The sequence below is a fragment of the Geotrypetes seraphini genome, chromosome 1, assembly GCF_902459505.1.
Source record: "Geotrypetes seraphini chromosome 1, aGeoSer1.1, whole genome shotgun sequence".
NCBI classification, from domain to species: Eukaryota; Metazoa; Chordata; class Amphibia; order Gymnophiona; family Dermophiidae; genus Geotrypetes; species Geotrypetes seraphini.
Window position 1 is genome coordinate 448,543,723 of NC_047084.1, and position 21,961 is coordinate 448,565,683.

The window sequence follows — 21,961 nt, forward strand, 5'->3', positions numbered from 1 at the left end:
TGATTGTAAATATGGAAATATACTTACATGTCAAGAAGCCATGTGTGTGTGTGTGTAGGAGTGTGTTTGTGTGAAAGCATATTGGGAGATGCTCTGTGTGTGTGTATGTATAAAGAAATGTGTGCATATGGCAGGAAATGCTGGGTGTACGCATATTTGTTTGCTATCTATATGTGTATTTGGAGGAGAGAGATGTGTGTGTGTACGTATGTGTTTGAAGGCACGTGTGTGTATTGTGTCTATGTGTGTGATAGTATTGTGGTGTAGGTGTGTAAGGAGACAGCGTGCATGTGTGTGTGGAAGTGCTGGTGTACAGTACGTGTGTGTTGTGTATATGTTTGCTGCTGCTGTGGTCTACATATGTGAGAAGAAGGTGTATTGTACTGTATGTGTGTTTGGAAGTGCTGGTGTATATGTGTGTGTATGTGTCTGGTGGTGTTGTGATGTAGGAGGTGGTGTGTATGTGTGTGTATTTTATAGTACTAAGATGGAACAGAAATTTCCAGCTGAGTGCACTGCAGCAGCCAGAAAGGCGGGGAGAGGCAGTCCCTGATGAGATCACTGTGTATGTGTGTGTGTCTGACCCTCCCTCCCTCTCTGGCACACTCATGCTCCCTCTCTCTGACTGCATCCATCTCTCACCATCCCAGCAGCAGGAGCAGGACCCGAGGAGGGGACCAGACCTAGGGTGTGCTCAGGTGAGATCGTTTTGTCATGCATTGCCTGTTTCTTTCCCTCGGGGTCTGCTCTGTGGCAGGGTGTGGCGGGGTGTGTGACAGAGGCTGCGAAGAGATGTCCCTTTATTTCTGGGGGGGGAGGGGGAGAGCGTGACACTCGCGCAGTAGCTGTCCTGCTGGGTTGGGTCCTGGCAACCTGTATGGGCTGCTGCCTTCCTCCCTCGCATTCACCACTAAGACAAAGCCAGGAGAATTCACACTGTGCAGCCCCTTTCCCCCTGGAGTCAAGCTGAGGATGTGCGAGTAGGACATCAGATCCCTTTATCTCCGGCTTCCCCGCAAACGCCTTTAGGGCACGGGCTGAAAAACTGGACACGAAGAGGCAGCTGGGGGGTTGTGCGAGATGGGGAAAAAAATCCAACCAGAGGCTCATCCCTTCAGCACCGATCACCCCCCATTTTGAGGCAGGGATATTGAAAAGTGCTAAGAGTTTTGCATGGTATCAGATCGATGCAAGGGCAGGCTGGGAAGGAAGGGTAAGAGCGATGAAAAATCTCACGTATCCCTTCTGTCCGAAACTGCAGGGGGAGGAAGAAGGTGTGTGTGGGAGTGTTTGGGGAGGGGGTAGAACCTGAGGAAGGTAGAAGGGGGGCTCTATACGTGCTTCCCCTGGGGACGCCCCTTCTGGGTGCCTCGGAGGCTGCAGGGCTAAAGGGAGAGGGTGGGGCTGCTCAGATACCTGCTACTGATGGAGAGAGAAGGAGATTTTGCTGCCAGTCTCTTTCTGTAGCCAGGTCTTTCCTCCCCATAACCCCCCCCCCATCTCATCCCTCCATCCTTTTCCCTTCTTTAGCCTTCCATATTCTCCTCTCCATCCCTTCTTTCTGTCTCATCCATTCCCTCTTTCCCATCCCTCCATTCTGCTCTCCCGTTAGCTAGGGGTGGTGGCAGTGATCTCTCCGGCCATCTCTGTCCCTCAACTGTCTAGCTCCTCCAGGGCCTGTAAGATTGCTGCTGACTGTGCTATTAATACATCTGCTTGGGGGAAGTGGGTAAGCTCTGACTATCTGCCGCCTCTTTGCTCTGGGAGTTTTACACGCAGGGTTATGGAAAGGGAAGACGAGTGACAGTCTGGGGCAGAGCATCTCCAGCTGACCTGGTTTCAGGGGGTTGGGGGAGAAATTGTGGGCCACGCCTGTGCAGGTCTTTTTTTTTTTTTTTTTTTTATGCTTGCTTTACTGTGTGTATTGTGGGCTTTGTAGTGCGTGTTGGCAGAATGCAGCAGGTGACGTACAGGTGTCAGTAAAAACTAGGACCGGCCCATAGCCTCCCTCTTGGGAATAGATCATTCTTTCATCAATATGATACTCTCTTTCATTAAACAAAGGCAGCATGATGGTATTCGGTTTTAATTTTTAAAGCAAAGCCAACCATACAACGTGATGTATCTCCGAGTTCTATAGCCATGCTTGAACTCACTTAATGCATGAATAGACTGGCAAGTGGAGTATGGTATGGACAGAGCTGGTGCAAGGGCGATGGGAGCCCTAGCCAAATCTTAGACCTAGACCCTCTGAATTAGCTTTCAGGTCCCTAGCCTGCAGCATCCCCAAGATTTTGATAATTGAGCTCAACAATTGTGATCATCACATAAAAAATAAAATAGAAAGGGGGCTATAAAAATGTAAGTTAAAGTTTGAGCTTCTGTGCTATTGTTTGGCTTTGACTGCTCACTGCTGCCCTAGTGGATTGCCTAGTCTTGTCTAATGGTTTGGCGAACCTTGATTGTGGACCAGGGGGAGTTCTTTGGCAGAGGGGCACAGCTGGTGATATTTTGAACTCTATAGTCCAGTCTATGGGAGGATGATGTACTATTTTTGCCCTACCTTGGATGAGACCACAAGCTGGATGATGTCCTGAAAGATGACTTGTCTAAGATGGAAGGATGTTCTGTAATGAGATGACAGTGGCAGTGGGTTTGATTTAGCCTGAGAAGAAAAGATTGAAGGGTGACTTGATGGTAGTCATCAGATGTACAAAGAGGGATACAGCTGTTTTCCATCCCTCTTGGAAAAGGCCAAGCAGTGACAGGCTCAGATCACAGCTGAGAAGATTTAGGTTGGACAAGGAGGGACTTTGCTGAGTGTGGTGCAGTCCTGGAAAGTTACAGGGAGCTGGCCAAATCTCAGCCATTAGAAGTTTGCAAGAGTTGACTGAGACCCATCTGTCTGGGATGATTTAGGACAGTGGTTCCCAACCCTGTCCTGGAGGAACACCAGGCCAATTGGGTTTTCAGGCTAGCCCTAATGAATATGCATGAAGCAAATTTGCATGCCTATCACTTCCATCATATGCAAATCTCTCTCATGCATATTCATTAGGGCTAGCCTGAAAACCCGATTGGCCTTGTGTTCCTCCAGGACAGGGTTGGGAATCACTGATTTAGGAACAGTCCGCCCGATATTCAGACAATGGGAGATGGCTGTCTGTCTCCTGCAGCTCACAGCGAACCCAGAAGTTCAATGCCGGCACCATATCCGGCCACCAGCATTGAATTTCTGGGATATTTTTTGGCTGGCTGAGACATAGCAGGCTAAGCCAGTATTCATCGGCTGACCGACTAAGTCAGGGGTGGGCAACTCCGATCCTCGAGGGCCGGAATCCAGTCGGGTTTTCAGGATTTCCCCAATGAATATGCATTGAAAGCAGTGCATGCAAATAGATCTCATGCATATTCATTGGGGAAATCCTGAAAACCCAACTGGATTCCGGCCCTCGAGGACCGGAGTTGCCCACCCCAGGACTAAGTCATAGCAACCAAAGATAAACCTGCCTTTTAGGCGGGTCTATCTGGCCACTGAACTTAGCCAGTCAGCTGATGAATATTGGTGGTGACCAGCTATGTTGCGTGACATAGACAGTCACCGGGCTATCTTGCCAAATGTTTCTGTGTGCTATTTATCTGGCCAGTTGCGCTGGGTTAATAGCGCTGAATATCATGCCCATATATCCAGGACCATTACTGGCTAGCGAGGGGTAAGGAAGCAGGGGGCGGTTTTCTACTCATGATGCTCTGCTGGGGTGGAGTGTACGAGGTTCTTGCATGACATTTGCAAAGAGTACATCCTCTTCAGGGGTCAGTACACTGCTCAGGTATGGCTGTGCCAGTAGAGGACCAGTAAGATGTGAAAATAAGTGCCTGGCTGCTGGTTCAACAGTGGTGGCACAGTCTATTGGCTCCCCCCAGGCAGATGCTTGCTTACCCGCTCCTGCTGACGACTGTGAATACACACAGCTCCGAGGCAGGAGTTGGTTCCAAGCCTATGGGTCCGTGAGACTATTACAGGGGATCCACGGGACACAGTGAATAGCAGAGTACAGAGTAGAGAATGACACGGTAACAAAATTCATCACCGTCCCCGCCCCCGCGGATAACCGCGGGAAATAATCCCATGTCATTTTCTAGTGTCTATTTCAACCTCAGTCCTTCTACACCAGCATTCTTCAAAGCAAAGCTTGAGGGTCAGTGGTTGTGGCCATTCATACTCTGATTCTTTCCTCTTTCCTTGAAGAATGACTAGAAGATGGTTTCCCGCAGTTATCCGCGGGGATGGGAACGGTGATGAATTTTGTCACCGTGTCATTCTCTAGTACAGAGGCCTCTCTAAAGGCAGGATCAGCAGTGGCTACGGGGCAGGTAGGAGCAGCATGAGTAGTTGCAGGGGCTGTGGCAGGCAACAGCAGTGATGATGGGCTTGGAGGTGACTGTGCAGGATGGAAAGAGAAGCTTTTGGGGACTGGTTGGGGCAAGAGAGAGAGAGAATCTAGCATTGACTGGCTAGAGCAGGGGTAGGGAACTCCGGTCCTCGAGAGCCATATTCCAGTCGGGTTTTCAGGATTTCCCCAACGAATATACATGAGATCTATTTGCATGCACTACTTTCAATGCATATTCATTGGGGAAATCCTGAAAACCCGACTGGAATACGGCTCTCGAGGACCGGAGTTCCCTAACCCTGGGCTAGAGGGAGATAATAGGGGCATTCTTGGCTTTTTCAACATGCTATAGATCAGTGATTCCCAACCCTGTCCTGGAGGAACACCAGGCCAATCGGGTTTTCAGGCTAGCCCTAATGAATATGCATGAGAGAGATTTGCATATGATGGAAGTGATAGGCATGCAAATTTGCTTCATGCATATTCATTAGGGCTAGCCTGAAAACCCAATTGGCCTAGTGTTCCTCCAGGACAGGGTTGGGAACCACTGCTATAGATGGATATAAAACCGATCTTATTTAGCATTATGGTGAGCAAATAGATTTGACTCCTTCTTTGTCCTATTGTTCTCCTTTTATAACAATGTAAACCAAATCGAGCCCCAATATTTGGAAATGATTCGGTATATAAACTTAAGGATTGGATAGTGGGGAACAAGCTGGAGGGGGGGGGGCTTCTGTAATTTTCAGAGTTTAAATAAATGCTTCACAAAACCAAACTGGTTGAGAACCTCTGAACCAGAAGAGCCCTGCAGTTTCTCCATTTGCATTTTTCTTGGATTCTAGATGACACGAACCTCCCCCAGGTGCCTCCCCTCCTCCCAGGAAGTTCTCTCATCCTCTGATTCTAGATTTCCCCTGAGGTCCCTCCCAGTCCCCTTTGCTCTCTTTGTCTCTTTACCGCCTTTTCTAGTGCTGTGAAACGTATAAATCTGAAAAAGGCAGCGTCTTGGCTGTCCACCAGAATCTCCATTATAGGCTAGCTCAAGAAGCCTTCTTTTTGTTATCACGGTGGCTGTCCCTGATGCTGCTGGTCTTCCTCTGGCCAGCCACGCCCTGGCTTTCTAAAGCTCCATGTAACCCCTCCCAAGCCGGTTCACAGGAGACTCTCTTGTCACTGTCTACAAGTGTCTTTCTGGTGTATTTTTTTAAGCAGGTTTTTATGGCACGGTGGATGGGGTAGAGACAGAGGAAGGAGTCAGTTATGCTTTTCACAATTTTCTGTGATCGTAGAAATAAAATGAAACTAGAAAAGGGAAGATGATACCTCTTTTATTGGACCTAACAATACACTTTTTGACTAGCTGTTGAAAGCAGAATGACAATATCATGTTTTATTTGTTAAAAATGGGTTGTTAGTCCAATAAAAGATTTTCCTTTCTCTAGTTTTGATTCGTTTCTATATTACCTTTGAACTAACACAGCAGCACACTGCTTTATATTTCTGTTAAAATCTTATACATTTATATCAGTGGTCTCAAACTCAAACCCTTTGCAGAGTCACATTTTGGATCTGTAGGTACTTGGAGGGCCGCAGAAAAAATAGTTAATGTCTTATTAAAGAAATTACAATTTTGTACAAGGTAAAACTCTTTATAGTTTATAAATCTCCCCCCCCCAAAAGGCCTGCATGTTCCCTCCTTCTTTGCAGTATCCTCCAGCTTCCCCCCCCCCCCCCCGGCCTCCCACTCTTTTTTTTTTTTTTTTACTCTTTATTTATGATTTTTCAACTATTGACAATTTTACAAGTAAAAAAAAAAGAAAAACAATCTGTACTGGAAAAACATGTCAATACAATGTGTTATATTGTCTACTTGTTATTCCAAAAAAAAGAAACAATACTTTAAATTGCAGATTGTAGTTAGTCCACCAGATATGGAAGAGGAGCTGAAATTAAACTGACATTTAACATCAGAAAAAGAAAATAAGGTAAATTAGAAAAAGAAAATAAGGTAAACTGGCCTCCCGGTCTAAGTTTCAGCTAACTACCGCAGCCTGCAGAGAGGATCGCCAGTGCTTTAGCGTTCCTTGCAGGCTGCCATCAGCCTCCGCAGCACGTTCCCTCTGTCGCGGTCCCGCCCCTCCTCTGACGTCAGAGGCAAGAGCGCGGCAGAGGGAACGTGCTGCGGAGGCTGATGGCAGCCTGCAAGGAACGCTAAAGCACCGGCGATCATCTCTGCAGGCTGCGGTAATTAGGTGAAGGTAAGAGCGGGAGGCCTGGGGGAAGCTGGAGGACGCTGCAAAGAGCGGGCAGCACTAGTACAGACCGCAGGCCGCAAAATAGTACCTGGCGGGCCGCATGTGGCCCCTGGGCCACAAGTTTGAGACTACTGATATATATCAACTTTTGTAGAGTAGAAATAACATGAAAACAAAATTTCTGTTCGCTCACTGATGTAGCCTCTTTTTCTAGTCTTTGTTTCTTGTGGATGTTTTATGATTTACTGCAGGGAGAAAATAGAAGCTGAGGATGTGTTTTTTTCCTGCCCTGTAAACAGTATCATCTGGCATTACCAAAATCATAGCTGTTCCTCTTGTCTGGCATTGTTTCCTGGGTTTTAGTTTGGGAAAGATCTGGGCTTGGGATAAAAACTAAAGATGAAAGGGGTTTCACCATCTCCTTTTGCTGCCTGGCCTGGATTCAGATTAGAGAATGACACGGTGACAAAATTCATCACCGTTCCCGTCCCCGCGGATAACCACGGAAAACCATCTTCATGTCATTCTTTAAGGAGAGAGGGAAGAATCAGAGTATGAATGGCCACAACCACTGACCCGCAAGCTTTGCTTTGAAGAATGCTGGTGTAGAAGGACTGAGGTTGAGATAGACACTACAGAATGACAGTCTCTGGTATCCAGAGCAGATATTGTGATGTCATAATGCCTCATTCCACCAGTGCCTAAGAGCCAATTACATCAGTGATGTCACAATGGCTTCATTATCCTTGGCTCACATAAGAATCAGAGTATGAATGGCCACAACCACTAACCCGCAAGCTTTGCTTTGAAGAGTGCTGGTGTAGAAGGACTGAGGTTGAGATAGACACTACAGAATGACAGTCTCTGGTATCCAGAGCAGATATTGTGATGTCATAATGCCTCATTCCACCAGTGCCTAAGAGCCAATTACATCAGTGATGTCACAATGGCTTCATTATCCTTGGCTCACATAAGAATCAGAGTATGAATGGCCACAACCACTAACCCGCAAGCTTTGCTTTAAAGAGTGCTGGTGTAGAAGGACCAAAGTTGAAATAGACACTAGAAAATGACATGGGATTATTTCCCGCGGTTATCCGCGGGGACGGGAACGGTGATGAATTTTGTCACCGTGTCATTCTCTAATTCAGATGTCTCTCTCCTATCCTTGCAATCTCTCTCCTACCTGTGGATGTGCATTCATTAGTGCACCTTTAGATGCCCTTGCACTAAAATGCAGAAAATAGGTGTCGGTAAGAGCTAGGGGTTACCAGATTTTCTGGAACTAAAATCTGGACCCATGGCCCTGCCCACAGGCCCGCCCAGTTCTGCCCGAGTCTTGCCCCCTTCCACCCCCAGCCCCACCCCCTCAACCTATTCACTTGTCGGGAGGGCATAGGCGCATGCACTGGTGTGACGTGATGACATCACATGCATGCACGCATGCGTTGCGTCTGCGCATGCGCAGATGCCGTCCCAATATTGCTCTTGGCTGGAAGCTTGCGTTTTGAAAAGCCATCTGGACGCCCAGATACATCCTCTTAAAGGAGCACAGGTCCGGGGAAATCCGGACGTCTGGTCGCCCTAGTAAGAGCTCACATGTTAATGGCCACGTGTTAATGGGGAAATTAGCACGTGGCCAATAATAGACAAAATGGAAAATGGGACCATTTTAGCACCCTCCTGCATGTGGCCTCAGCGTGTGGAAAAGCCCCAGGCTGGGGATAGCGTAGCTTAGTAAAAGGGCTCCTCAATTCTTTAACATGCCTTAAAAAATTTAGGCCTTCTTTTACTAAACTGTGATAGAGGTTTCTACCGTGGCCCAGAGCGCTAAATGCTCTGGCGCTGCTCCGATGCTCATAGGAATTCTATGAGTATCAGAACAGCGTTGGCGCATTCAGAAACCTCTATGCAGTTTAGTAAAAAGGGGAGGGGAGGGTAGTTCCAGCAAAATTGATTAACTTACAGACTAACATGTATTGTCAATTTGTGTGCATTAAAAAGTTCTAACGGGTTTAAAAAATATATTTTAATGGAGATGCATGTCTAAAACATGATCAAAAACTAAGAAAAAAGTTTTTAAAAATCTAAAAATGAACCAAGAGCTTTTTTTGCCTGTGCATGTGAAATGGCAGTTCCAAAATCCCACCACTGCCACAAAATGTGACTGGGCCAATCGGTCATCACCCATCACTTCCTCACTCCCAGGCTCTTCTGGTCTTCTTTACTCGTTCACTAGGTTCTTCCGGGCACTGTTCTAACACCTTCGTCACACTCATCATGCAACCTTCCTGGTCTCTTGGGCTGCCAAAGATCGTTCCAGCCATTGCTGGTCCCTCTGGTTACCACCGGTCACTCCCTCTGGTCACTACCAGTCAGCTCTGGACATTCTGGGAGCTAATCCCTCTGGTGCTTATTAGTCATTTTCCCGAGTAGACTTGAGTAAGTGGGTATACAAGTGTGGTTCTATTCTGTGTGTATACATTTATCTGAGTGTATTTGTGTGTATGTGTGGGGTGAGGCTCTGTATATCTGTATAGCAGGCTATGTATGTGTTTTCGTTTAGCATGACTGTTGGGGGTGCATAGTGTAGCTATATGTGTGTATATTTGTATGGCGGTGATGTGGTTATATGTATAGCAGCTATGTGTGTATATGTGGGTAGCTTGGTTCTGTCTATGTGTGTGTCTATATTTCTGTTTAGTGTGGTTATGTGTATGTAGCAACTTTGCATGGCTACACATATGTATTTCTGAGTGTGGTTAGAACTACAGCCTCAGCACCCTGAGGTTTTGGGTTCAAACCCTGCGCTGCTCCCTGTGACCCTTGGCAAGTCACTTAATCCTTCACTGTGCCAGGTACATTAGACAGATTGTGAGACCCCTGGGACAGAGAGGGAAAATGCTTGAAGTATCTGTACGTACACCGCTTTGAGTGTGGTTACATAACTATACAAAGGTGGTATATAAGTGAAAATACTTCAGCTAGTACCTCAGCTGTGAAATTGGAACAATTGGAAAATCATTTGCGCATTAATAATCTACACTTTTTAAAAATTTCCCTTATTCACCTTTACTTTCAATGGAAATATTGCTTAGGCAATATTTTAGGGAAAGTTTAAAACTGGAAATATCTGAGTCAATTGTATTTCAGAAGGTTATGTACATGCCATCATCACTAGCAATGTCTACCAGAAAAGCGGTGGATGTAGCCCCAGCATTAGCAGCTGGGGAACCCACTGCCTTCTTAGAGGACACTCAAGATATAATTTCCACTCGTTCAACTTTGTTGGTAACTCTCTTGTCAGAAAGAGATAAATTGCTAGTTTTAAAGAATTACTTTATAAAAAAAAATAGTTGTTTTTTTGCAGGCAGCCAATTTAAACTTTTCCAGACGTAACAAGAGCCACTCAGGAACGTAGGAAACAGTTCTTGGCCCTGAAATTCAGGGTTTTGGCTATTGGAGCAACCTTCTTCCTGTGTTTTCCCTGTAGATGTATTTTACATTATTAGGGCAAACAATTTATATTTTTTGATCATTTCCATTTGGAGACATTTCTATTGGAACATGAAAAAAAGGGTAATTAAAACAGAAAATGGATCTCAATGTTTATAGTTAGGATGCTAACTGGATTTCCATCAGGAATTATTTACGTTTAGTTTATCCTCACAGATCTCTCCTTAAAGTTGTCTTTAGAATTAGTTTCTATTTGTAATATTTCTTGTAAAATATGTTTCACCAGTGTTATTCTTTTCTTGTATATCTTTCTATACTTGCTATGTATAATTTAAATTAATATATGTGGTATATAAATACTATAAATACATTTTTAAAAAGGCGGTATACAAGACCCAATCCCTTTATGTGACATGGCTGCCTGTATGAGTAAGTTTGTGTCTGTATGTTTATATGTTGTTAATTATCTGAGTGTGTGGTATCAGCTACACTATGCATCACCGACTTTCATATCATACACTTTATGTGTATGTGTAAATAAGCTTGGTTGTGTGTGTGTGTATATGTGTCTAGCATGATTATGTAAAGTATGTGTGTATATAGCATGATTGTGTGTGTTTTCTACATATACTGTATATAACAAGATTGTGTATATGTGTGTCCATAGCATGAGTGTGTTTTTGTACGTATATATAACATTGTGTGTGTTTAGCATGGTTATGAGTGTGTGTGTCTGTGTATGTAGCATTTTTATGTGTATATCACATGATATGTGTATGTGCGTATGTATAGTATGGTTGTGAGATTTTGTGTGTGTATATAACATGATTATGTGTGTGTATAAATATATATAGAGAGAGAGAGAGAAAGAAATAGAGAGAGCTATAACATAACTGTGTGTGTGTACATTTTTGTACTAAGAAAAGGGGGTGGAAAATGATGGCACATAAATGTGTTCTCTTCAATGGAAAAACCCTTTGTATTTGCATATAAATGGCTGCAAATAGCGGGTTTGGGATAGTGACAAAAGCATTTCCCCCTGCTGTTTATAACCTTTCCCGAGCTGTGTTGGTGGAATTAATTATGTGGATTCCCTCACTAATCTCAGAAACCAAAAGACAACCCGCTCCTAATTATAGAATCTGCTCACCCCCCCTCTTCACCTTGGATGCAATATAAGGAGACACCTGGCTATAAGTCTCTCTGTTTATAAAGTCCCTTTGCAAATAATAATACATACATTGCCACCACTACGGGCTTTCCCCTCCTCCCCCCAACCTACTCTCTGTTCCGGAAATGTCCTGGCCTTTTTTGTGGTGTCTTGCAATGAATGCCACTTCCTGTTCTCTGCCCTTTAATGGTTATGCCAGTGCCAGAGGCAGCAAAAGGGCGCAGATTCACTCATGAATCGGAGGGAGAGCAGGGCACACAGCCACTATTCACTGCAACCATATGATGAAGGAAAATGAACTGAAGAGAACAAGGGGCTTTGTGCTTGTGTAGACTCTGTCTCTATCTGTGTCCCTCTGCATAATCTGTCTTCCTTCGCTTTTAAAAAATTCTTATTATTTGGGGATCAGCAGTTTCCCTTGCTCCAGCTGAATTGGTAAAGAGGCTTGGACTTAGATTATTTTACCTATGATTTCTACTCTCCTGCTACCTCAGCATACCAAAAAAGTGTGGCTACCTCTGAGTACTGGCTAATCTGCTTGGTGTTACTATTATGTTGTGGCTGAAACATTGGGAGTGCTGCCTTAACAGTACCCCAGAGAATGGAGGAGCAAAGCTGGGTAGTGACTCTAGATTCTCAGCGTACCATCACGTGGAGGCTCATTCCATAAAATATGTGTGTAATTCATAAGTGTAAAAGTCTATTAAGAGCATAATCAAAAAACTAAAACGTCTAGCCCTAGATAAGAAGTATAGGGAACTCTGAGTTCAGTTTAAATCAGTCGTAGCATTCTTCTTTTATGATATACTAGCTGATAACCCGGCGTTGCCCGGATATTTATTTATCCCAAAATGTCCAACCCCCTACATGTCCCACCCCCCTATGTCCCACATGTCCCACCCCCCACGTTACCCCCCCCACATGTCCCATATGCCCCACCCCCATGTCCCAACCCCCTACCCTCCACATGTCCCAAAGGAATGTCCCTCTCTATGGGGCTGAACTTAGACTTAAACGGCATCGGGAGTGTCGGTATTCATCTCTGCGAGCCCGAAAACTATGGGTTGGACATTAATATCTGTCGCTTTTGATAATTTTAACATATCACCCCCTTCCCACCCCCACAGTATTTTACCCCGTCCCACCTGCACAATATTTTTCCCCAGATAGTAAGTCATATGTGTACCAAGTTTGGTTACATAGTAACATATAACATAGTAGATGACGGCAGATAAAGACCCGAATGGTCCATCCAGTCTGCCCAACCTGATTCAATTTAAATTTTTTTTTTTTTTTCCTTCTTAGCTATTTCTGGGCGAGAATCCAAAGCTCTACCCGGTACTGTGCCTGAGTTCCAACTGCCAAAATCTCCGTCAAGACCCACTCCAGCCCATCTACACCCTCCCAGCCATTTGAAGCCCTCCCCAGCCCATCCTCCACCAAACGGCCATACACAGACACAGACCGTGCAAGTCTGCCCAGTTACTGGCCTAGTTCAATATTTAATATTATTTTCTGATTCTAAATCCTCTGTGTTCATCCCACGCTTCTTTGAACTCAGTCACAGTTTTACTCTCCACCACCTCTCTCGGGAGCGCATTCCAGGCATCCACCACCCTCTCCGTAAAGTAGAATTTCCTAACATTGCCCCTGAATCTACCACCCCTCAACCTCAAATTATGTCCTCTGGTTTTACCATTTTCCTTTCTCTGGAAAAGATTTTGTTCTACGTTAATACCCTTTAAGTATTTGAACGTCTGAATCATATCTCCCCTGTCTCTCCTTTCCTCTAGGGTATACATATTCAGGTCTTCCAGTCTCTCCTCATACGTCTTCTGGCGCAAGCCTCCTATCATTTTCGTCGCCCTCCTCTGGACCGCCTCAAGTCTTCTTACGTCTTTCGCCAGATACGGTCTCCAAAACTGAACACAATACTCCAAGTGGGGCCTCACCAATGACCTGTACAGGGGCATCAACACCTTCTTCCTTCTACTGACTACGCCTCTCTTTATACAGCCCAGAATCCTTCTGGCAGCAGCCACTGCCTTATCACACTGTTTTTTCACCTTTAGATCTTCGGACACTATCACCCCAAGGTCCCTCTCTCCGTCCGTGCATATCAGCTTCTCTCCTCCCAGCATATACGGTTCCTTCCTATTATTAATCCCCAAATGCATTACTCTGCATTTCTTTGCATTGAATTTTAGTTGCCAGGCATTAGACCATTCCTCTAACTTTTGCAGATCTTTTTTCATATTTTCCACTCCCTCTTCGGTGTCTACTCTGTTACAAATCTTGGTATCATCTGCAAAAAGGCACACTTTTCCTTCTAGCCCTTCAGCAATGTCACTTACATACATATTGAACAGGATTGGCCCCAGCACCGAACCCTGAGGGACTCCACTAGTCACCTTTCCTTCCTTCGAGCGACTTCCATTAACCACCACCCTCTGGCGTCTGTCCGATAGCCAGTTTCTGACCCAGTTCACCACTTTGGGTCCTAACTTCAGCCCTTCAAGTTTGTTCAACAGCCTCCTATGAGGAACTGTATCAAAGGCTTTGCTGAAATCCAAGTAAATTACATCTAGCATATGTCCTTGATCCAGCTCTCTGGTCACCCAATCAAAAAATTCAATCAGGTTCGTTTGGCACGATTTACCTTTTGTAAAGCCATGTTGCCTCGGATCCTGTAACCCATTAGATTCAAGGAAATACACTATCCTTTCTTTCAGCAACACTTCCATTATTTTTCCAACAACTGAAGTGAGGCTCACCGGCCTGTAGTTTCCTGCTTCATCCCTGTGACCACTTTTATGAATAGGGACCACATCCGCTCTCCTCCAATCCCCAGGAATCACTCCCGTCTCCAGAGATTTGTTGAACAAGTCTTTAATAGGACTCGCCAGAACCTCTCTGAGTTCCCTTAGTATCCTGGGATGGATCCCGTCTGGTCCCATCGCTTTGTCCACCTTCAGTTTTTCAAGTTGCTCATAAACACCCTCCTCCGTGAACGGCGCAGAATCTACTCCATTTTCTCGTGTAACTTTGCCGGACAATCTCGGTCCTTCTCCAGGATTTTCTTCTGTGAACACAGAACAGAAGTATTTGTTTAGCACATTTGCTTTCTCCTCATCACTCTCCACATATTTGTTCCCAGCATCTTTTAGCCTAGCAATTCCATTTTTTATCTTCCTCCTTTCACTAATATATCTGAAAAAATTTTTATCTCCCTTTTTTACATTTTTAGCCATTTGTTCTTCCGCCTGTGCCTTCGCTAAACGTATCTCTCTCTTGGCTTCTTTCAGTTTCACCCTGTAGTCCTTTCTGCTCTCCTCTTCTTGGGTTTTTTTATATTTCATGAACGCCAACTCTTTCGCCTTTATTTTCTCAGCCACTAGGTTGGAGAACCATATCGGCTTCCTTTTTCTCTTGTTTTTATTGATTTTCTTCACATAAAGGTCCGTAGCCATTTTTATCGCTCCTTTCAGCTTAGACCACTGTCTTTCCACTTCTCTTATGTCCTCCCATCCTAACAGCTCTTTCTTCAGGTACTTTCCCATTGCATTAAAGTCCGTACGTTTGAAATCTAGGACTTTAAGTATCGTGCGGCCGCTCTCCACTTTAGCCGTTATATCAAACCAAACCGTTTGATGATCGCTACTACCCAGGTGAGCACCCACTCGAACATTAGATATACTCTCTCCATTTGTGAGGACCAGATCCAATATCGCTTTTTCCCTTGTGGGTTCCGTCACCATTTGTCTGAGCAGAGCCTCTTGAAAGGCATCCACAATCTCCCTACTTCTTTCCGATTCCGCAGTCGGAACATTCCAGTCCGCATCCGGCAGGTTGAAATCTCCCAACAGCAGAACCTCCTCTTTCCTTCCAAACTTTTGGATATCCACAATCAGATCCTTATCAATTTGCTGCGATTGAGTCGGAGGTCTGTAGACTACACCCACGTAGATAGAAGTTCCATCTTCTCTTTTCAGAGCAATCCATATCGCTTCTTCCTCTCCCCAGGTCCCTTGCATTTCGGTCGCTTGGATATTGATCTTTACATAGAGAGCTACTCCTCCACCTTTATGACCATCTCTGTCCTTCCTAAAAAGATTATATCCCGGTATGTTTGCATCCCATCCATGTGATTCACTGAACCATGTCTCTGTGATAGCAACAATATCTAGATCTGCCTCTAATATTAGGGCTTGCAGATCATGAACTTTGTTGCTTAGACTGCGAGCATTTGTGGTCATCGCTTTCCAGCTATTTTTCAGCGATAATCTCCTTTTTCGTATGGATTTTTGTGTCGTTTCACTTTCCGCTGCAATACTAAGAAATGAGTTGCTGATATTGCTTTTGTTGCAGCCTTTACTACTATCACATCTTTTCTTTTGCCGGGGGTGGTCTCTACATACACCACCCCCACCTTCTAGTTTAAATGCCTAGAAAAATATTGTCTAAATTTCTCTGCAAGGTTTCTTTTTCCTGCTGTAGTAATATGTAGCCCATCAGTGCAATATAGCTTCTTGTCCTTCCATGTATTTCCCCATCCTCCTATGTACCTGAAGCCTTCTTGATGACACCAGGCTCTGAGCCATCTATTAAAGTCCTCTGTGTTTTTCATTCTTTGCTCTCCTTTTCCATATGCAGGCAGTATTTCAGAAAAAGCTAAAGTCTTTACAAAAGGTTTCACGCCCTCACCAAGCTCCCGAAAAGCTTTCTGTGCTGCAAGTGTGGAGTTGTTGGCCAGGTCATTTGTTCCCAGATGGATAACAACATCAGTGTTAAAATCCTTAGTTTCTTCCTTAATTATAGTCAGTATTTGCCTGGAACTCCTGGTAGCTGAGGATCCTGGAAGACATTTCACTATTTTGGACTCCTCGCCCTGTGTTCCAAGGTTAATGCCTCTGATGATGGAATCTCCCAACAGTAATAGTTTTCTGTTTTTGGCTTTTTTATTTGTACTTAGGGTGCTCTTGTTCTCTTGAGTTTCTTTCATTGGTTCCAGTCCCACCTCCCTTCTGTTTTCCTGAGTATCGCAGTGCACTAGTGGAGCGAAGGAATTCTGTAGAGGTAATATTAGTGAAGGTGGATGTTTCTGTGTTACATGTCGCAGTCTTCCTGAGCCTACTGTGACCCATTTATTCCTGGGCTGTTTTATTCTTTGAGGTAGAGGTGGTAAGTTGGTATGATTTTGTGGAGTGATGGAAGCTGCTTTAATTGTATTCAATTCCTGTTTAAGTTTACAGAGCTCCTCCTTAATACTGGCAAGTTGAAGACAGATGGGGCAAGCCTTAAGCCTCCAAATAGTATGTCTTGGAATTAAAGCACCACAGTGATTGCATAGAATAAAGGTCATCTTGATTGGTTGTGAAGTCCTGATTATATGGGTCTCTATATATGAATAGTGGTCCCTGGGGTTGGTGGGACTATAAGTAAGACTACTAGTAAGGCAGAAATATAGGCTCTATACCACCTAAAACACAGTATTTTAAACAAAACTGCAGGAAGAAGAAATAAGATTTAACAGAGGAAAGAGAAGGATTTTTTTGTGCTTTTTTTATATTTTTTTTTTAGTAAGAAACAGGGAGGAGAAGAGAAATTAAGCAGATATAATGCTGAAAACCAGTGAAAAGCTGAAATATGAAATGCTGAAATATGAAAATCTGAGTAACTTAGCTTTTAGAAGTTCACAGGGCAGCCTTGTTTCAGCAATGTCCCAAAGATAATGCAATTAACCTTAGAAGTAAAACAGAGCCCCTCCCTTCTCCACCTAATCAGACACAATGTTTAAAAACTAGTGAGTCAGAAATATAGGCTCTATACCACCTAAAACACAGTTTTTTAAACAAAACTGCAGGTTCTATCAGTGCTACCCTAAAACACAGGATTTATAACAGGATTTTCCCTACTTTAGTCACCTTGAGCCACAGGCACCAGAAATATAGGCTCTATACCACCTAAAACACAGTTTTTTAAACAAAACTGCAGGTTCTATCAGTGCTACCCTAAAACACAGGATTTATAACAGGATTTTCCCTACTTTAGTCACCTTGAGCCACAGGCACCAGAAATATAGGCTCTATACCACCTAAAACACAGTTTTTTAAACAAAACTGCAGGTTCTATCAGTGCTACCCTAAAACACAGGATTTATAACAGGATTTTCCCTACTTTAGTCACCTTGAGCCACAGGCACCAGAAATATAGGCTCTATACCACCTAAAACACAGTTTTTTAAACAAAACTGCAGGTTCTATCAGTGCTACCCTAAAACACAGGATTTATAACAGGATTTTCCCTACTTTAGTCACCTTGAGCCACAGGCCCAGAAATATAGGCTCTATACCACCTAAAACACAGTATTTTAAACAAAACTGCAGGAAGAGGAAATAAGATTTAACAGAGGAAAGAGAAGGATTTTTTTGTGCTTTTTTTTATATTTTTTTTTTTAGTAAGAAACAGGGAGGAGAAGAGAAATTAAGCAGATATAATGCTGAAAACCAGTGAAAAGCTGAAATATGAAATGCTGAAATATGAAAATCTGAGTAACTTAGCTTTTAGAAGTTCACAGGGCAGCCTTGTTTCAGCAATGTCCCAAAGATAATGCAATTAACCTTAGAAGTAAAACAGAGCCCCTCCCTTCTCCACCTAATCAGACACAATGTTTAAAAACTAGTGAGTCAGAAATATAGGCTCTATACCACCTAAAACACAGTTTTTTAAACAAAACTGCAGGTTCTATCAGTGCTACCCTAAAACACAGGATTTATAACAGGATTTTCCCTACTTTAGTCACCTTGAGCCACAGGCACCAGAAATATAGGCTCTATACCACCTAAAACACAGTATTTTAAACAAAACTGCAGGAAGAGGAAATAAGATTTAACAGAGGAAAGAGAAGGATTTTTTTGTGCTTTTTTTTATATTTTTTTTTTTTAGTAAGAAATCTCTCCATGCGTTTCAGAGTTATGCTGAGTATTCATGTGTGAGCCCGAAAACACTATGGGGTAGATACTAAAATCTGTCATTTTCAATCATTTTTACATATCCCCCCCTTCCCACCCCCACAGTGTTTGTCCTCAGATAGTAAGTAATGTGTATGTCAAGTTTGGTTGAAATCTGTCCATGCATTGAAGAGTTATGCTGGAACATACATACATACACACACACATATATTCAAATTATAATGTGAAATATTTGACAAAATGAATACAATACAACTAACGCAAAACTTGATTATAAACAACAATTTTAGTTTCACCTCCAGGAGCAAGAACATATAAATTCTTGGGTGAACCCACCCTTGAGCAAGCAACATAGAGTTGTGGGCCGCGAGACCCCCAGAACATATCACCCCAGGTAGTGAGAGATCTGCATACCAAGTTTCGTTCAAATCAGTCAAGCCGTTTTTGAATTACTGTGAGAATGGCAGCTTTTTACATTTTTTCCATTGACATGAATGGGTGAAATCTGATTTTCTGTTTGTAGCTCCGCCCACGTGTGCAAGTGGGCCGCGAGACCCCCAGAACATATCACCCCAGGTAGTGAGAGATCTGCATACCAAGTTTCGTTCAAATTGGTCAAGACGTTTTTGATTTACTGTGAGAATGGCAGCTTTTTACATTTTTTCCATTGACATGAATGGGTGAAATCCGATTTTCTGTTTGTAGACCCGCCCACATGTGCAGGGGGGTTGCGAGACCCCAAGAACATATCACCCCAGGTAGTGAGGGATCTGCATACCAAGTTTCGTTCAAATTGGTCCCACAGCTTTTTACATTTTTCCCATTGACTTGAATGGGTGAAATCTGAAGTTCTGTTTGTAGCTCCGCCCACGTGTGCAGTTGGGCCACGAGACCCTCAGAACATATCATCCCGGGTAGTGAGGGATCCGCATACCAAGTTTCGTTCAAATCGGGCAAGCCGGTTATGCGGAGGCAATTTTTACATTTTTTCCATTGACATGAATGGGTGAAATCTGATTTTCTGTTTGTAGCTCCACCCATGTGTGCAGGTTGGCCGCGATACCCCCAGAATATATCACCCCAGGTAGTGAGGGATCTGCATACCAAGTTTCGTTCAAATTGGTCCCACAGCTTTTTACATTTTTCCCATTGACTTGAATGGGTGAAATCTGAAGTTCTGTTTGTAGCTCCGCCCACGTGTGCAGTTGGGCCGCGAGACCCCCAGAACATATCATCCCGGGTAGTGAGGGATCCGCATACCAAGTTTCGTTCAAATCGGGCAAGCCGGTTATGCGGAGGCAGTTTTTACATTTTTTCCATTGACATGAATGGGTGAAATCTGATTTTCTGTTTGTAGCTCCGCCCAGGTGTGCAGGTTGGCCGCGATACCCCCAGAACATATCACCCCAGGTAGTGAGGGATCTGCATACCAAGTTTCGTTCAAATCGGGCAAGCCGTTTTTGCGTGATCGCGGCACATACATACATACATCCGATTTTATATATATAGATTTTTGTCACTAAAATCACTCTTGTTCCATCTTGATCCGGTGTGGAGGATTTGAGTTAAAAATTTAAGTAAATTTTATGTTATGGATTCAATTCTGATTAATATGGTTATGTACTACTGATTTTATAATTTTGATTTGAATTGATTATTACAGTTATGTATTTTTGACTTGAATTTTACTTTCTGTACAATTTTATACTTGATAAATAATTATAAAATGATAAATAAATTAAAAAAACACTAAAACTAAAACGTCTAAAAAACCACTAAGTTGGCACTTGGACTTCCTAATCGTCTGGATGACCGAGTGCCAATTTTTGAAACTGTTTCCCTTAGTGGTGTAGCGAGCGTGAGAGGCGTCCTTCTCACTCCCGCCCTTTTCTCTGCCCGCCCCCATCTGCTCCTTCCTCTCCCCCTCCTGCTGTGCATGTGTGCGTCCCTTCCCTTCCCCAACCTGCTGCTCGCGCCAGTGTCGGCTCTTCCTCTGGTGTCACTTTCTAGATACGAGTCCAAGAAGCGGAATCTGGGGAAGAGCTGAAGCTGGCGCCGGGAATGTTAAAGAGGGAAGGGAAGGGGTGTGTGCACGCGATCGTGGAGGGCGGGGAAGGAGAAGTGGGTGGAGAGAAGGACGGGTGCTGGTGCCTCCACCAAGACAGCGCTCAGGGCAGACTTCCCCCCCCCCTTACTACACCATTGGTTTTCCTGGAAGTCTAGCGACACCTTTCACCCACTGTGCATTCAGAGTTCAAGGGGGCATATTATTAGGGTTACCATATGGTTCCAAAAAAAGAGGACGGATTGAGACATCCGGGTTTTACTTCCATTGCTTTCAGTGGAAGTAAAACCCGGATGTCTCAATCCATCCTCTTTTTTCTGGAGCCATATGGTAACCCTATGCATTATGGGCATGCTAGACTTGGACATCTTGCAGGGATAATCACACCTTTCCTAAGGCAACCTAGACTGAACTTAAGACGTTTTGAGCTAGACCTCTTTTGGAAGTGTCTAAGTGTCAAAAGGTACCCAAACTGACCAGATGACCAATGGAGGGATTAAGTAATGACCCCCCAACACTCCCCCAGTGGTCCCTGACCCCCCTCCCATCCCACAAAGTTCTGAATGAAACAGTATACAGTATACATTTCTGGAACAGCAGCATTTGGTATGGGAAATCCGAGTAGAGCATCACACAGGTGTCTTAAGTAGCCAGGTGGGTTGGCTAGTGAGCCAAAGAGAGGAGGAGAGCCAGACCCATAATGCGCTCTATCCACATCTATGGTGCTAAGTATGAGCCCACCGAAACCCTACTATACTGCCATATAGGTGCCACCTGCAGCCATAAGTGTTATTGGGGTGGTAGACAGGTGGATATAGTAGGTTTTGGGGGAGTTTTGGAGGGCTCACCTTCAGTTATAAGGGATATATGGTGAGATGTATATGTGGCACTTTTTATGTGAAGTTCACAGCAGTGCCCTCTAAGGTGCTCTGTTGGCATGTCTATGTGGCCAATCCATTAGAACAGTGGCCCCTCCCACATCGATTTGGACGTACCTAACTTGGACGTTTTTGTGGTCGAAAATGGCGAATAAAGTTAGGTGTCCTGGCAGTCTAGATGTTTTGGTGGCCAAGATGTCCAAGTAGGTGATTTTCAGAAAAAAAAAAAAAAATTGTTTGGACATCCCGTTTGAAAATGGACATTTCTGTGCTCCCAACTTTGGACATTTAACAGGAAAAGTCCAAGTCAGACTTAGATGTCGTTTTCGATAATGGCCCTCTATGTATGCAGATGTGTATATAAATACCCAAGTTCTACCTATGTGCTATTTGGTAAATATACACATATTCACATATAACCATGCTACCCACAAGAACTATATCACAAAGACACAAATACACAAGCACATCCTCTAGACTTGGAGGGGCACATCCTCTGGCAACAAGCTTCAGAGCTTAATTATTTATTTACTGAAAAGAAGAACTCTCCTATTTATTTAACAGTACTTTCATGTAACTTCATTGAGTGTCTCCTAGTTCTTAGAACATAAGAACATAAGAATTGCCGCTGCTGGGCCAGACCAGTGGTCCATCATGCCCAGCAGTCTGCTCACGTGGCAGCCCTCTGGTCAAAGACCAGCATCCTAACCGAGACTAGCCCTACCAGCGCCCGTTCTTGTTCAGCAGGAACTTGTCTAACTTTGTTTT

The 21,961-nt window shown here is 44.0% G+C and overlaps 1 protein-coding gene across 2 annotated transcripts in view; it reads left to right on the top strand.

Annotated features, from left to right (window-relative positions):
* Positions 1–21,961, top strand: part of L1CAM (L1 cell adhesion molecule) — a 310,192-nt gene that overhangs the window by 51,900 nt on the left and 236,331 nt on the right. The window contains exon 1 of one of the 2 annotated variants that reach the window (XM_033920770.1): positions 609–698. The exons of the other annotated variant lie outside the window; for it this stretch is intronic. The gene's annotated coding sequence lies outside the window, so the exon portion shown is untranslated. Of the gene's footprint in view, positions 1–608; positions 699–21,961 lie in introns of those variants that run through there. 2 annotated transcript variants of the gene reach the window in all.